Source organism: Gymnodraco acuticeps, unplaced genomic scaffold, assembly GCF_902827175.1.
Source record: "Gymnodraco acuticeps unplaced genomic scaffold, fGymAcu1.1, whole genome shotgun sequence".
NCBI lineage: Eukaryota > Metazoa > Chordata > Actinopteri > Perciformes > Bathydraconidae > Gymnodraco > Gymnodraco acuticeps.
In genome coordinates, this window is record NW_022989766.1 from 159,910 (window position 1) to 177,279 (window position 17,370).

Genomic DNA, 17,370 nt, shown 5'->3' on the forward strand with positions numbered 1-17,370 from the left:
GAGACACGCAGCGCTGCATGATAACCTGCAGCTCCGCCCACTGTGATGGAGCGATGAGCGGAACAAAACACACACCTCAAGTTAGATCATCACCCTTAGCTATTTTAATTACCTCTCAAACTATCTAAACTAGTTTATTTGTACTGTCGGGTCACTCATTACTGGATCAGCCAGCTGCATGAGACCACGGATACTGACGGGCTGTCAGGAGAGGGGGAGGAAAAGAGAGGCTACGTCCTCCGTGTATTATTATTATATTATTATATAAAGTTGTTATTCATTTGTTTTAAAGCTCAATAAATAACAAAGAAGACCTTTGGCATTTTTAAAAAAAAATTCGGAAGGACACGTTTCTGGTGCCTGTTGCGTGTGGACGGAAGACTTTTTTGATAATGATTTCGGTCCGTTTGCGTTATCGTCCTCGTGTGGCTCCAGCCTAAGTCTCTGAATACCTATAAAAGTAGTTAAATCAGAATTATAAAATCAGACTTTCAATTGTTTCTGGTAGAATAACTTTCTGGAAACTATTTGTATCAACAATGTATAATTTAAGTAATTTTTGAAGCAAAAATGGCAAACATTTAGCATTAGCAACACCATTTTTCACGCTAATTAACATTTATATCTGGCTCTTGAGGGCTCTGAAGTAAATTGTATTTATTGCGCCAAATCCATCAATCAATGTGAATCAAAGTCAGAAATCGATTTCAGCACGCCATGTTGAAGGAAAACTCATTTCGGCCGGACTTATCTTAACCAATGACAGCTCTGCAAACTGTCTCTCCCCTGGATATCAGGCTACTTTTCTTATTTTATTAACTGCTTTAATCATGACGTGATGTTTCCAGTGAGAACAGCTGTGAGGTCCGTGCAGAAAGCAGAACAGTGTGTATAATATATATCACTCAATAATATATATATATATAACGGGTCTAAATAACACTTTATTTGAAGGCTTTAATAGATATCTACAAACAAAGAATCGATATTTTTCTAAAACCAAAATGAGGTGTGTGAGTCTGTGATATCAGTAGTGTAGATGTGGAAATGTGAGCATGTAATTGCTTTAAAGTCATTATTAATGAAAACCTGGCAGAAACTGCTGTTTTAGCCTCTTAAATTTAAAGATGCTGCTTTCCAATGCTTCTATCATATTATACTGAATATTTTGGGGTTTGGACTCGAGAAACTGAGATGAACCCTTTTTTTATATTTTCCACCACTTATCCATTTATCAATTTACCCAGAAAATAAGATGCAGATGAATCATTAATGAAAATAATTGTGAGTTGAAGCCCTATTTGTGAGGAGACTCAAACTGGTTAAGGATCATCTCACCCAGTAAAACATGTATTAAAAATTGATTTTATGGCAATAACTGAGTTGTGTGGAAGCTTAGAGGCAACATAATCAAGCTAAAAGCTAAGACATATCAGCAGCAGTAATTTAGCAAAATAGCTTTTTTTAACATCCTACATCCTCTTGTGTGTTGTGTGATCATGTAGAGCAGCAGGTGATCATGCAGATCATGCACCCTCTGCTGCTTAGCAACAAACATAAATCACTTCCGGTGATGTCATCACTAAATCAACGGTATTAACAACGTTTGATTAATACATTTACTTTAAATGTTGTTTAAGAACAATGTATTAAAAGGGAAGAAGAGGGGACACCACAAAACAGTTTTAATATATCGTTTTTATTTTTTTATTTAATTGTATTTATTTATTAATTTGTTCACTTCCGGTGACGTCACCACTTCATATATTTTCATAATATATACAGTACCAGTCAAAAGTTTGGACACTCCTCATTCAATGGTTTTTGTTTATTTAACTTTGCTGGTCTCACTGTTGGTGATTTATTCATACTTCAAGGCTCACTTAACCTGCATGGCTAACAAAGCATTCTGCAGTAGCCAGCAAAATATAAATCCAATTCAGGACTTTTAACATTTTTTATTTTCTAGATAATTACATACGTGTTCTTTTATAGTTTTGATGTCTTCAGTATAAATCTACAATGTAGAAACAATTAAAATAAATAAAAAACTTCTAATGAGAATGTTTGTCTAAACTTTTGACTGGTAGTGTAAATAGAATGTATCTTACTGTGTTCATGTTTGCACCACTTGAGCCAATTAAACCTACTTCATCCATCACTGGATTCTGATTTTAAAACTATCACACAGACATTTTAGTGTGTCAATACCTGAAAATAAACCAGCAGAGGGCGATAAACCTCTCTTTTTCCAGCAACATCAACCAGCTCTGACTGAGAGATGGCAATCCTTACTGCCTTACTATACTTAAAGGTGGGGTAGGTAATTTTGGAGAAACCAGCTCAAGTGGGCTAGAATTTGAAAATACACAGCCAGAAAAAATCTGCCACTTCCTTACAATGAGGGCACGAGATAAGTTTGTGCACAAATGGAAGGCTGACAGGCAGGTAGGCCGTCCAGTTACTTTAGCCGGGCCGGCTCAGATGATTGGTCGTGCTTTTTACAGTACTACAGCTTCCACAGATGACATTTTTGTATGGATTTTTTGTCAAAGCACTTAAGATATTCATTGCTATCGGGATGTTAAGAGCATTCCATGGAATATAACAAAAAGTGTATCTCGAGCCGGTTTCTCAAACTTACCTACCCCACCTTTAAAGAGGTGAAGTACTCAGATCTTGTAAATTGAGTAAAAGTAGAAGTAGTCAGATCTTATACTTGAATACAAGTAGAAGTACTATATTTTGTACTTGAGTAAAAGTAGAAAACGATCTACTCTTTGTTTGTAGATATCTACTAAAGCCTTTAAATAATGAATGTAATTATGTTATATATATAATTGAGTGATATATATTATACACACTGTTCGGCTTTCTGCACGGACCACAGCAGCTGTTCTCACTGTAAACATTGCGTCACGATTAAAGCAGTTAATAAAATTAAAAAGCAGCCTAATATCTAGGGGAAAGACAGTTTGCAGAGCTGTCATTGGTTAAGATATGTCCAGCCGTGCATCACGCCTCTTTTAAACATCACTGTTGCCGGAAATACATCCACGGAGGATACATCAGTTCCTCCAGAGAGCCTCCCCCCCTCTCTCTCTATCCCTCTCTCTCTGTGGCCGTATCTCATTTCTGGGATTTCCCCTCCTTGACTCCTATCCTCGTGTCTTAGTCCTGCCCACAGGAGATGCGAGCGGAGGAGCCGAGGAGGGGAGCCGAAGAGAGAGGATGGGAAGCAGCAGGCGGTTAGAGAAATGAGAACTGCTCTCCTCTGAGCGGTCATATTAAAGAGACGTCCATTAATGATGACAGGAGGCACAGCACTCTGTCTGATGGACAGATGTGTTCATGACGACTTATATATTTACTTTTAATTCATTCACAGTGCGGTATAATGAAACAATAACAGGCTACAGATGCACACACATAGATATATGTATATATATACTGTATATATATATATAAATACTGTATATACAATTTCAGAATCAAACAAGTATGAGAGCACACTCATAATAACGTAACACTATCAGAGACTGGATATATCCCCCCCCCCCCCTCTCCCCTCTCTGGTCGCTACAATGAGGAAAATAAATTACAGGCCAAAGGTTTTCGACTCTTTGAAACATCTCTGTTGCCAGAAATGCACCCACAGAGGAGCCGTGGAGGACCGTGGAGGACCCATCAGTGTATCCTCAATTATACCTCCTCCAGAGAGCCTCCTCGACGCTCGATCCTCGAAGTGCATTTAGAGAAATGAGATGTCCTCCAACATGGCACGCTGAAATTCATTTCCGGGTCACTACCGGAGGACCGAGGATTCGAGGAGTCGAGATGGGGAAATCCCAGAAATGAGATACGGCCTGTCTCTCTCCCTGGGTGTTTCTCAATCGCGAGTAAAGCTGCTCCAGAGCCACTATTTCAAGCCAACACGTTCTCACTCCCAACCCGTCACATGTTGACGGTCGGTCAGGGCCCCTCCCCGTCACTATATTACGGACAGGGTACCCCTTGAGAATCAGTTTTCAACGGGCAGGGCGTCCCATTGACTTGCATAGAGCTCCCTGAACGTTGGTAATAGACGAGTTGGGATCGCGGCGAAATGCTCTCCGCAAATCCATTCTCACAGCGTTTATCAACCTTTTTCTTACTCAATATCAAGCCAGACTTATTGTTTTTACTTCTTTATTTTAATTGAATAATGTAGGACTTTTGTTGTCGTCAGTTATGGGGAGAGTAGGGGCTCAGAATACTGAAATCTGCATTGTTTCATTGTTTTTTCCTTCTAATTTTGTATTATTTTCTAAATCACACCATGTCATTTACTCCACAATAACACATAATTATCCTTGTGTTCATTTATTTGTTTGATTAATAAACACAAGTTGGAGTCCGTCAGAACCGAGGGTCTGAGCAGTTCATAGTAATTGCTTTAGATAATTTTACACCCGGAAGAAAGTATTCTCTCCGCTTCGCTTGACAAACCCCGTGATAGTCCTAAAGCTCTGTGATTGGATGTGTGTGTGTTCGCCGAGGGTTACGCCGAGCGTCGAACAGCACTTTGAAATGGGATGGACTGTCCAAAACTGGATTTGAACGGGTCAAACAAATTCTGTGTTTTATATTTAATAATTCTGTGTTCTTTATTTATTGAATGTTCAATACCTGACAAGGTCGGAGATGAAAAACTTTGGTCGCAGCAGGTTCCTCAACAGTGCATTACAAGACATCTATCAATATGTGTGTATACCTCCACCATCAAACTGTCGTATTCTGCACATTTCTTAAACTATCTACATACATCTTATAAGAGTATAATACATATGTATAATATCAGTTAAAATAAGTGCTTAAACATACAGTAGTTAACATTGCAGGAAAGCAATATATTAGTACTTTGTCAGGCTTAATATTTATACCCCCAAAGCTTTTTTCTTTTTCAAAATAAGACTGAAAATGTCCGTGCGGAACAATACCCCAACCCATAGATCCGTGGGTGAATAATGTAATCACCACATTACACACATCCATTCACATTTAAATTTAAATTTACATTAAACTATTTCGTGAGGCCTTCTAAAATGTTTTTAAATACAATTAGGGTTATAGTTGAAGAGTTTGTAAATTATTGCGCAATCGCACAACGGCACGTCCATTAATTCCACAACCACACACATGGATTAACATCGATTTAATACATTAATGTAGCCTTTGTTTCTGCTAAAAGAGGTGTCAACCAGCTGGGGCAACAAGAAAATCGGCGAAATCGAGTGTGACTATTAAAAAATAAATAATTATTATATCAATATTGACAATAACAACCGACCGTCAGGGAGCGTTCTCATCATGGCGCCTATTATCAACGCTATGGGAGGTCTATGAAGGTCTATGGGATGCCCTGCCCGTTGAAAACTGACTCTCGAAGGGGTACCCTGTCCGTAGAGTGACCCTGACCGACCGCCAACATGTGACGGGTTGGGAGTGAGAACGTGTTGTTCAAGCATACTACGTCATCGAGTGCAGCCGAAGTACTGTTCCAATCTCCAGTATACTTGGAAATCTACCGAGCCCAGCGTACTTCATTTGGAGAAATTTCGAGGCTGCACATTTGTAGACTCCGCGGTCTTAAAATCCCCACAATGATTAGCGCACGGACCAATTTCCCCAAATCTGTGGTGGAAAATGTAAGGCGGAGCCTCTCATATGAAGCACACCTGCACACTTGCTAGCCTGTTCCATTCTTTGTTTTCCGAATGCCAGGAAGTATTCTTGCCTCCAAGACACTCGGAAGACATGTGCTACCAAGCAAGCGTACTCGAGATTGAGAAAACACCCCCTCTCTCTCCCCGATGCTCGATGGGTAGAGAGCATGGATGTATAATAAGAACTGGATACAGCGTGGGAGGCGGGGCCTCATTCATTCCTATGAGAGTTGCTCATTGGCGCATGATGATAAAATGGCCCAACTTTTGAGAGAGCGAAACGTCACAGATTACCCGGCATGCCTGAGAAGTACCCGTATGTGCGCTCATAGCGCATGCGCAACTTTAACCAAAATGCTCGTTCACATCAAGCACGTCAATTTGCGTACACGTAACAGCACCGCACGTTCATGACAGCATGGTAATGATTTGTTATTATGATGGATTTGATATTAACGAGGCGGCAGTTAGCAGCTAGCGGCTAGCTAGTAACTATGCTAATGTGAACATCAAATCAATATGTACTTATATTACGCTGTAACAGGATCTAGTGATATCCAAGCAACATAGCTTCATTTAGTATGAAAGAATGATTGCACTGTATATATATATATATATATATATATATATATATATATATATATATATATATATATACTTAGAATAATAAGTAATATTAACTTTATTTAATACAACATTTACGGTACAAGATTTAATCATACAGCCCATGTAGTATGATAATGAATTACAGCAAACATGTGCAATATATCCATTATTACAGCTCCGTGGGATGGCAGTAAGGCAATATGGATCCGTTCTTATTGTGCATCCATGGGTAAAGATAAACACAACTCACATTGGTTTCTCAAACAGCATCTCTGTAAACTACGTGTATTCACTGAATTTCACTCTCTGCCTTTAACGGCTCGTTGTAGCTCCAATAGCTCCAGCCCCCACCCTCCCTGTGAGCACAGTGTGCTCTGATTGGTCGGGACCATGCTGAACACGTAACATGAACGTGCCGGGCGGCGCGGTCCCGTGGGTTAGATGCACGTTCATAATGCCGAGGAAAATAACTCTCAGAATAACGTCATTAGCACATTTTACAACTTGAGGAACGAATGTTTTTAATAAGGGCTATACAAACGTTCATACTGGGTAGTTTATTTAGTTTAAAATAAATTATCCAACGAGTTACAGACCACTCTTTCCCAATGTTAGTCAATCGGAAAAAGTGTTTCCGGGCCCAGCAACCTAAAGGAAGTGTAGTACCGCCGTTTGGCCACCACGAATATTCTCTGAAATGCTGTTTGACTTGCACTTCAGGCCACTGTAGGATCCAGGGTCGGAGGCCTCGTGCTTTCCTTTGAGAGCTTCTCATTGGCGCATGAGGACAAAATGGCCGGACATTCCCGAGAGCAAAACGTCACAGATTACCAGTCATGCCTTGCTGTCAGAGCACAAGTACCCGTATGTGGGCTCATAGAGCATGCGCAGCTGAGTTTTCCCTTAAGCCCCGCCCCCAATCATCCCCTCTCTACCAAGCCCCTAGGAAGTGCGCCGGACTCTGATGAGAATATTCGTGGTGGCCAAACGGCGGTACTACACTTCCTTTAGGTTGCTGGGCCCGGAAACACTTTTTCCGATTGACTAACATTGGGAAAGAGTGGTCTGTAACTCGTTGGATAATTTATTTTAAACTAAATAAACTACCCAGTATGAACGTTTGTATAGCCCTTATTAAAAACATTCGTTCCTCAAGTTGTAAAATGTGCTAATGACGTTATTCTGAGAGTTATTTTCCTCGGCATTATGAACGTGCATCTAACCCACGGGACCGCGCCGCCCGGCACGTTCATAATGCCGAGGAAAATAACTCTCAGAATAACGTTATTAGCACATTTTACAACTTGAGGAACGAATGTTTTTAATAAGGGCTATACAAACGTTCATACTGGGTAGTTTATTTAGTTTAAAATAAATTATCCAACGAGTTACAGACCACTCTTTCCCAATGTTAGTCAATCGGAAAAAGTGTTTCCGGGCCCAGCAACCTAAAGGAAGTGTAGTACCGCCGTTTGGCCACCACGAATATTCTCATCAGAGTCCGGCGCACTTCCTAGGGGCTTGGTAGAGAGGGGATGATTGGGGGCGGGGCTTAAGGGAAAACTCAGCTGCGCATGCTCTATGAGCCCACATACGGGTACTTGTGCTCTGACAGCAAGGCATGACTGGTAATCTGTGACGTTTTGCTCTCGGGAATGTCCGGCCATTTTGTCCTCATGCGCCAATGAGAAGCTCTCAAAGGAAAGCACGAGGCCTCCGACCCTGGATCCTACAGTGGCCTGAAGTGCAAGTCAAACAGCATTTCAGGAAACACCACAGCACTTCAGAAAACACCACAGCATTTCAGAAAACGCTACAGCATTTCAGGAAACACTACAGCATTTTAGAAAACGCTACAGCATTTGAGAAAACACCACAGCATTTCACAAAACACTACAGCATTTCACAAAACATCACAGCATTTCGCAAAACACCACAGCATTTCACAAAACACCACAGCATTTCACAAAACGCCACAGCATTTCACAAAACATCACAGCATTTTAGAAAACACCACAGCATTTCACAAAACGCCACAGCATTTCAGAAAACATCACAGCATTTCAGAACACACCACAGCATTTCAGAAAACATCACAGCATTTCATAAAACGCCACAGCATTTCAGAAAACATCACAGCATTTCAGAAAACACCACAGCATTTCACAAAACACCACAGCATTTCACAAAACATCACAGCATTTCACAAAACACCACAGCATTTCACAAAACGCCACAGCATTTCACAAAACATCACAGCATTTCAATTTATACGAAAAGGGTATTCCTTTAGGGAAAACACTTCTTTGGAAACTGTAATTTACATTTATTTACTATGTTCAATCTGAATTTACTTTTAAATAAAAAAGTTCTAGATTGATTCTGACTTTTCTACATCCAACTCACAGGTTTATCATTGCTTTGAGAAAAAAGATAATTAATTTACCCCTTTTAGAAGTGAAGATATAGTCAATTGTTCTGGGAATGTCATTGTCGAGCCTGAGGCCTGAAAAACATTCTCGGGGCTCAACTGGTTAAGAGTCTTTCTGAATTTAAGTCATTTTCAGCTCTGCACCCAAATTTCACTTCAACATGGCCCTTTCTGCAAACGGTTCTGTAAGTACAACACGGGAATCTGAGGTAAAACACTGCCATTACTGTAAAACTGCAGCAACATTAACCGTTAAAGTTAACACTTTTGCAAACTCTGTAGATAGTTTTAAAATCAGAATACAGTTCATTGTAGTACAGTAGGTTTAGTTTGCTAAAATGACTTTTGTTGTGTTTCATGCAGCTTTGTTTTGTCCTGCAAACATATGAAACCCTAGAAACGTGCAATTTGAGGAAGTCACATTAATTTCTAATTATAACATTATCGAATTATTTTTAACTTGAAGTTAGTTTGATGGTTTTTGCATATTACATCCTATTTAAAACACTGAAGTTAGTTTGATCATTAAACACTGAGCTATTTGCATTTTAAAAATAGATGCAGTATATATCACATATTATTTATTTATCAGACTTTGTATTTGTGATCTCTCATTATCTGCTAGCTCCTGTCTGATTTCAGTATCAGAGTTCCTGCTTCCTTTCTCTCTAGGACGTCCTCAGACGAGCCCTCCATCGTCGCTTCCAGTCCGGTTCTACATCTGGCCAGTTCACCATCCGCTGCGATGTTCCTGCGGACTCCGGCCGCTGGAAGTATAGGATTTGGGATCACTTTGTTCTTCATGGTTGGCTTTACTATGCTGATTAAGGACTGGGTGGCGCAACTCCTCTCAGTCCTGTTTTTTAGTTCAGTGTCCTTCTCCCATGGCCGTATCTACCATTGAGGTCACCGAGGTCCGGACCTCGGTAATATTTTCCCGAGCTGTGTATAACAAAACTTGTGAAATAAAATTGCACTAACTGGCATTCTTTGTAGTACTTCCATTTACTGACCATGGGGGCGCTGCATAACTACGTAGCTTCTGTTAGAGCAAACAGAAGAAGACGACATGTATCAACCGTATCAACAAACCTCCGCAGCCCTGTACCGGAGCAGCGGAGGAGTCATCAGGACATCTTGCAGCAGATCCTGTGTGAACGCTCTACGTTAGTCAGTGGACGTCCGACAACATGCACACTAACTTATATTGCAGCTATAGGCTATACTTTGGTTTAAATTGCGTGAATAAACTAGCTAGAGAGCTAAAGTTAATTACGTTCATCCAATGTCAGAAGGATGACCTTTTAACAAACGTTGTAATGCTTTTCTTTCATTTCAATTTGAGTAAAACATTGAAGATATAACATTGTATTGTTTTCTTTTTACACTGACTCAGATATAATGAAAATACTGTCAGTCGAAGCTCAGCTTTGGTAAGGAAGAGACAGGACAGGCAGAGAGAGAGAGAGAGAAAGTGATGGAAGTCAGGGAGGAACTGGAATCACACAAAAATAATGTAGGCTTATTAAGCCCATCTATTTATCTATTTATCTATCTATGTATCTATAACAATAGTCTTCATTTACAATAGGCATAATTTTAAAACATACATAACTGTCATAATAACATACAATTGTATAAAACACCATTTCCTTACATCTTTGTTCTCTTTTGAGAATCAAACAAAACAGATTTAAATTAAAAAAAAGAATGCAAACAAACGAGTGAAATGAACTAAATAGCTGAATTGCTTTTAATTCACTGGCAGGAGGGACAAGTGAGGAGGAGCAAACAGTGAACAACGAGGGAGAGATTGAACAAAGAGAAAGAGTAGAGGACAGAGAGAGTAATGAACAGGAAGAAGACAGAGAGACTAAAGACGATGGAAGAGAGGCTGCAGGTTATGGAAAGGAGAGAGACATGGAAAATGAATGTTGACAATGTGTTGTGATCATTTTAGCCTCTTCTGCATGTCCAGATCATTAATAGTAACAATCAACTGATTCTTATGTATTACACTTTAAAAATAATTTATGCTGACATTGTCAGCCCACTGACATGGGTTGAAATCAATATATTATCCAATTTGTGACCCCACACAGGACTTAAAAAGCACCTAACTAGATCATAAAAATCTCGGGGGGTATCCCCCGAACCCCCCTAGCATGTTTGGACCTCGGTATTTAGGAAATCCTGGATACGGCCCTGCCTTCTCCTATGGGTTGCCTTCCATGGCTATGAGCCCCATCTAACCATGCTATTTGCCCATAGCTGGGGAGCCGTTTTAGGGAACAGTGCCTTGCTCAGGGACACCTCGGTATCACTTGGTCCTTCCGGGACTTGAACTGGTGACCGTCCAGTTGCCAAGCCAAGTCCCTATGGACTTCGCCACCACCCTGGAGTTTCTTTGAATCATCTTTGAACAGCTGTTATGTAACCTCCACTCTCTGCAGACTACACACTGTTAATGGCAATACAATCAATGTGTCTGTGTAGGTGTTGAGGTGGGGTTCCCTGCAGGATTCAAGCTAACGAGCATTTAGCTGCTGCTTCTCCTGCAGTCGCTGCCTTTGTTTTCAGTGTGTTTTTCCCAGTGTCGGTGAAGGTGGAGGCTCGATTTGCATACAAAGATATTCTCTCCTCCTCTTTGTTCTCGCTCAGAGAGAGTGGTGGTCTTCATCAGTCAGACGATGTTATCTCAGTGGTTCGGGGGAGATTTGGCGTGACGTCGGGTGGAGGCAAAACTTGTTTGTGCTACCCTGCAGTATACAAAGTCATTAAAACCAGCTTTGATAACACTTTAATGATCAATAATTATAAAACATATCATATATATTATTCTGAAATGCACCAATCTGCACAATGACTACTTTTACTGTCGGTACATTCAGTATGTTTTGATGCTAATATGTTTCTACTTTTACTTGAGTAACATTTTGAATGCAGGACTTTTACTGTAACAGAGTATTCCTACACTCTACTTTTACTCAAGTACAAGACCTGAGTACTTCTACTATTACTGAAGTACAATATCTGAGTACTTGTACTTTTACGAAGGGACAATATCTGAGTACTTCTACTTTTATAAATCTAATCAAGTCTTAAATCAGACTTTAGTTCCACCTGGAGTAAATTCACAAGCTACCCTGCAGTATACAAATGCATTACATGTAGCCACACCTTTACCAGCTTTGATAACACTTTAATGATCAATAATTACATCAAAACCTATATAATGGAAAACAAATGTATGATCACAAACAAAAAAAGAGTTCCCAACGTTTAAAATCTGTCATACCAGTCCCATATTTATATATATATATATATATATATTATTAGAGCACGGAGCGCTAGGACTCAACGGCGTCCTAGCACGAAGTGCGAGGAACCTATTGTTATTGGAGGAATTCTTCTTCTTATTTTTCTGCTGGCGTTTCCTCTTTTTGAGGGCTTTAGGACGCTTCAAAAGTTGTATAATTTTGCACGGATGCCAGGACCTGTGAAAAATTCAATATTCTGGTGTCAATGGGTTCAAATTATTCAACCTGCTTGCTAGCGCCACCTATGAAAATCCCATTTCGGAAATATTTACAAAGTCGCACCGTAACTCAGAATAACCTGACATTTTGCAAACTTATCCGTCTCGACCTGCTCTACAAATTATCCTCCTGGACCATTAAGCCCCGCCTACTTTTTTTAAAAGTAGTATAATGTTCAAAACAGTGAAATATTCACTTACATTTCAATTTTAGTTTTTTTTTGCCACCAAACTTAGTATACAGCATCCATGGAGGGTCACACACATTACCCTAGCACGTTCAGACGATAGATATTGCTGCCATTAATCAAAACGTACTCGCAAAAAGGCAAGGCTTAGAAATAAATGCTCATAAACTCATCAACAATGTATCCAAACATTACATATTTTGGTGGATAGGTTCAGTCTGTCTTGGGGAATAGGCACTCCAAAGAATTTTCATTTTGGACCATAGGGGGTGCCAAAAACACCACCAATGTATAACTCAAGAACGGATGGACGAATGTTTTTAAAACATTTTTACACATACTTTGGGGGTGACTCTGAACTGAGATTTAAAGTGTCGCAACAAATGCAGAATGTCGGCGTGGCCTATACATTTTTTTTGCGATAGCATAAAATGAGCTTCGGACGCAAAACTTGGGTCACACGTCACAGCCCACGACCTTTTCGAGAATGTAAAAAAAAAAGTAATTTTTCAAAAAAACTGCTCACTAGCGCCCCCTATTGTGTGGTAGTCACATATAGTTTCTCAGAACTTAGTTTTGCTTGATTCTGAGAAAGTGTTCCTTATGAAACCAAACTAATCCCATATTTTTCTAACTTGAGCTCCCGCCCCCCAAAATGTCTGTGCACGTCCCAGCTTACCATTGATAAAAAATGCTAAATTGTTTGGTTTGATGGAAAGAATGTATGTCTCAATAATGTCTTACCAGCATGGGCGGCGCCAGGATTTTTTTGCTGCAGTAGCTTAGCAGTTGCTATATGACAGCACGGCATTGAGTTAATTTTCAAAATAAATAAACAAACAATACCAGTGGGCCAAGCACGAGCCTGTTCATATTGTAGCGTTCATCGCTATTCAAAATCACGAGCCTTCAATGTCGAAAACGTTCTCTTTATTTTCGGGTATTGACGGCCACAGCCACGCCTTATAGAACCAATCAATAGTATAACACTCATTATGACACTCGAAGACAACTCCTACCGTCTCGTACTCCCTCCACACACACACACCGAAAAGGCACACACACACGTCTCTCCCTAACTCCCACCAACAACATTGCCTAAATAACTTTACAAATGTACTAAACTGTGCACATCTGATAACTCACATAAGTATTAACTTGGACACGCTACAATATTATCATTAATATTTACATTAAAACATTACTTTGCAAGGTAAGCACAACCAACATAAGTTTGTAAAAGCAGAATTCGAACACTGTTTCTGTGCTCCTACAATATTTTTGTATAATACCATTACACCCTAAGCGTACAAGTACACAATCGTTCACTTTCAACTGGCATGCTGTGGCATTTAACCTCACCACAGACAGACAGACTCGCTCGCTAACTCACTCACTCACTCACTCACTCACTCACTCACTCACTCACTCACTCACTCACTCACTCACTCACTCACTCACTCACTCACTCACTCACTCACTCACTCACTCACGCACGCACGCACGCACGCACGCACGCAAAACAATGGGGTTGCTAAGCCGTTGCTAGGCCAATTGTTGGAGTTACTATAGCAACTCCAAGCTACCCCCTGGCGCCGCCCCTGCTTACCAGACATGTGAAACCAGACAGAACATCATGAACTCTTGACCTATTTACATTATGCATTTTAGAAGGGGCAAGCAAAGCATAAAAGTTCCAACCACAATTCTAGGAAGGCGTTGTTTGTTTTGACACCTTGACAACGGTTACAACGATTGAGGACAACAATGCACACAGGATGAGAGTGAACTGTATACAGACTTGATGATTTTAGGTCTAACATCCAGGAGCAACACAGAATAGAGACAGTTTTAAGGTTGTTTCTGTTAATAAATGTAATGTGCATATTTTAAATTGAAGTTAAAATAAATCTAAATTCTAAACATGACATTGAAAATGTGTTTTGCTTTCATAAAAATGTTCATATTCCCTTTTGTTAATATTGCATATCATTACTATAGTCTTAATTTGTTTAATTTTAACTGTACATTTTTAATTGATTCATTAAGTAAGAATTGAACATATGTGACCTCCTTCTCAATCAAAGATAGAAAAGGGGAAACCACCTGATGCAGAGAGGGAGGAGGGAAGAGACTATAAAAGATGAGTGAAGAGAAACGAGAGAGCTTCGGGGGACTTTTTTGAGGCTTGATTTTGGGTCTTGGGCTCTTTTAGACGGCTCTAGGGGGTTAAATTGGGAACCTGTTGCTTTTGTAACGGGTGTCCTTGTAAAACGTTTGTATCTCTTTTTTTATTTTTTGTATCTTGTAAATCCTCTATTTTTGTTAAAAACCCAATAAAACCGGTTTGTACTTTGTCACTGCTGTGATATCAGTGTTTGACTCTCTCTATGTTTGATATTACATGTGCATTGTTTTAATTGGCATAGCCGGTTAAAAGAGGGGGTTAGGGATTGTGGGTCCTGAAGCTGCCCTAATTACCAGGGAGTCTCCCAACGACACGGAGTTTCTCCTCCAGGGAAAGTTTAGATACTGCTCTTGGGTTCTACCAGCCCACCAACACCTACTGCACTACAAACTCCGTTTTGCTATCCTGGCGGTCAGACATCCGACGATTTAGTTCCTGAAATAACTGATACGACAGGCAGCTGGTGTCAGAGGCCACGCTGTTAGTGCCCCCCTAAACAGATTAAGGTGATCTTGCATTTAGATTCTGGGGGGTTAGTCCTAAAGGTAGGACGGCCGTTTTCCGGAGCCTTATCAGCATCGGAGCACGGTATCGGAGACGACCTAGATATCAACGTTGGTTTTATCGAAGTTAGATTCCTTTTCAATAGTAAAGTACAAGTACCTCTAAATAGTACTTAAGTACAGTTCTTGAGTAAATGTACTTAGTTACTTCTCACCTCTGCTATGAACCTAAGAAGTAGCTGTAGATTTGTTTTGTTGTGTCTGTCGGTTGTATTGAGTTGTCTTGTTTTGTGTCAGTTGTAGTTGTGTTGATTATTTCAGAGACACAGCCGGAGAAGGAGCACTGAGAGCAGCATGGAGGAGAACAAAGAGACCCCTGGAGCTCAGGTTAGATATCAGTGTTTCCCCTACCATTGTGCCCCCCCCCTGAAATTCAAGTTTTTTTTCAGACAGACAGACAGACAGACAGACAGACTCCAATTATTTGGTCATCTATGTAAACAAATATTTCCAATGCACACCTTTGTCTATTTAATATAGTTGTAATAAATCATTCCAATGTGTACTATATGACGGTAAAAAATATATATACAGTTTAAAAGGGGAGTGATTAGTACAATATGCATGAATAAAGAATGCTAACTAGGTAAGATAAGAGAGAAGAGTTTATAAAATAAACAAGTTTAAATTATTTGTTATTGGTTGTGATCATATTCTAAAGATGTTTGGATTATTGAAATACAGTGGGGCAAAAAAGTATTTAGTCAGCCACCAATTGTGCAAGTTCTCCCACTTAAAAAGATGAGAGAGGCCTGTAATTTTCATCCTAGGTACACTTCAACTATGAGAGACAAAATGAGAAAAAAAAATCCAGGAAATCACATTGTAGGATTTTTAATGAATTAATTGGTAAATTCCTCGGTAAAATAAGTATTTGGTCACCTACAAACAAACAAGATTTTTGGCTTTCACAGACCTGTAACTTCTTCTTTAAGAGCCTCCTCTGTCCTCCACTTGTTAACTGTATTAATGGCACCTGTTTGAACTCGTTATCAGTATTAAAGACACCTGTCCACAACCTCAAACAGTCACACTCCAAACTCCACTATGGCCAAGACCAAAGAGCTGTCAAAGGACACCAGAAACTAAATTGTAGACCTGCACCAGGCTGGGAAGACTGAATCTGCAATAGGTAAGCAGCTTGGTGTGAAGAAATCAACTGTGGGAGCAATTATTAGCAAATGGAAGACATACAAGACCACTGATAATCTCCCTCGATCTGGGGCTCCACGCAAGATCTCACCCTGTGTGGTCAAAATGATCACAAGAACGGTGAGCAAAAATCCCAGAACCACACGGGGGGACCTAGTCAATGACCTGCAGAGAGCTGGGACCAAAGTAACAAAGGCTACCATCAGTAACACACTACGCCGCCAGGGACTCAAATCCTGCAGTGCCAGACGTGTCCCCCTGCTTAAGCCAGTACATGTCCAGGCCCGTCTGAAGTTTGCTAGAGAGCATTTAGATGATCCAGAAGAGGATTGGGAGAATGTCATATGGTCAGATGAAACCAAAATATAACTTTTTGTTAAAAACTCAACTAGACGTGTTTGGAGGAGAAAGAATGCTGAGTTGCATCCAAAGAACACCATACCTACTGTGAAACATGGGGGTGGAAACATCATGCTTTGGGGCTGTTTTTCTGCAAAGGGACCAGGACGACTGATCCGTGTAAAGGAAAGAATGCATGGGGCCATGTATCGTGAGATTTTGAGTGACAACCTCCTTCCATCAGCAAGGGCATTGAAGATGAAACGTGGCTGGGTCTTTCAGCATGACAATGATCCCAAACACACCGCCCGGACAACGAAGGAGTGGCTTCGTAAGAAGCATTTCAAGGTCCTGGAGTGGCCTAGCCAGTCTCCAGATCTCAACCCCATATAAAATCTTTGGAGGGAGTTGAAAGTCCGTGTTGCCCAGTGACAGCCCCAAAACATCACTGCTCTAGAGGAGATCTGCATGGAGGAATGGGCCAAAATACCAGCAACAGTGTGTGAAAACCTTGTGAAGACTTACAGAAAACGTTTGACCTCTGTCATTGCCAACAAAGGGTATATAACAAAGTATTGAGAGGAACTTTTGTTATTGACCAAATACTTATTTTCAAATAAAAATAAATTCTTTAAAAATCAGACAATGTGATTTTCTGGA

At 40.2% G+C, this 17,370-nt stretch overlaps 1 protein-coding gene across 1 annotated transcript in view; it reads right to left on the reverse strand.

Moving 5' to 3' along the window:
* The window catches only part of LOC117546212 (zinc finger protein 239-like), a 111,933-nt gene that overhangs the window by 75,754 nt on the left and 18,809 nt on the right, over window positions 1-17,370 (reverse strand). The gene's annotated exons all lie outside the window — the stretch shown is intronic.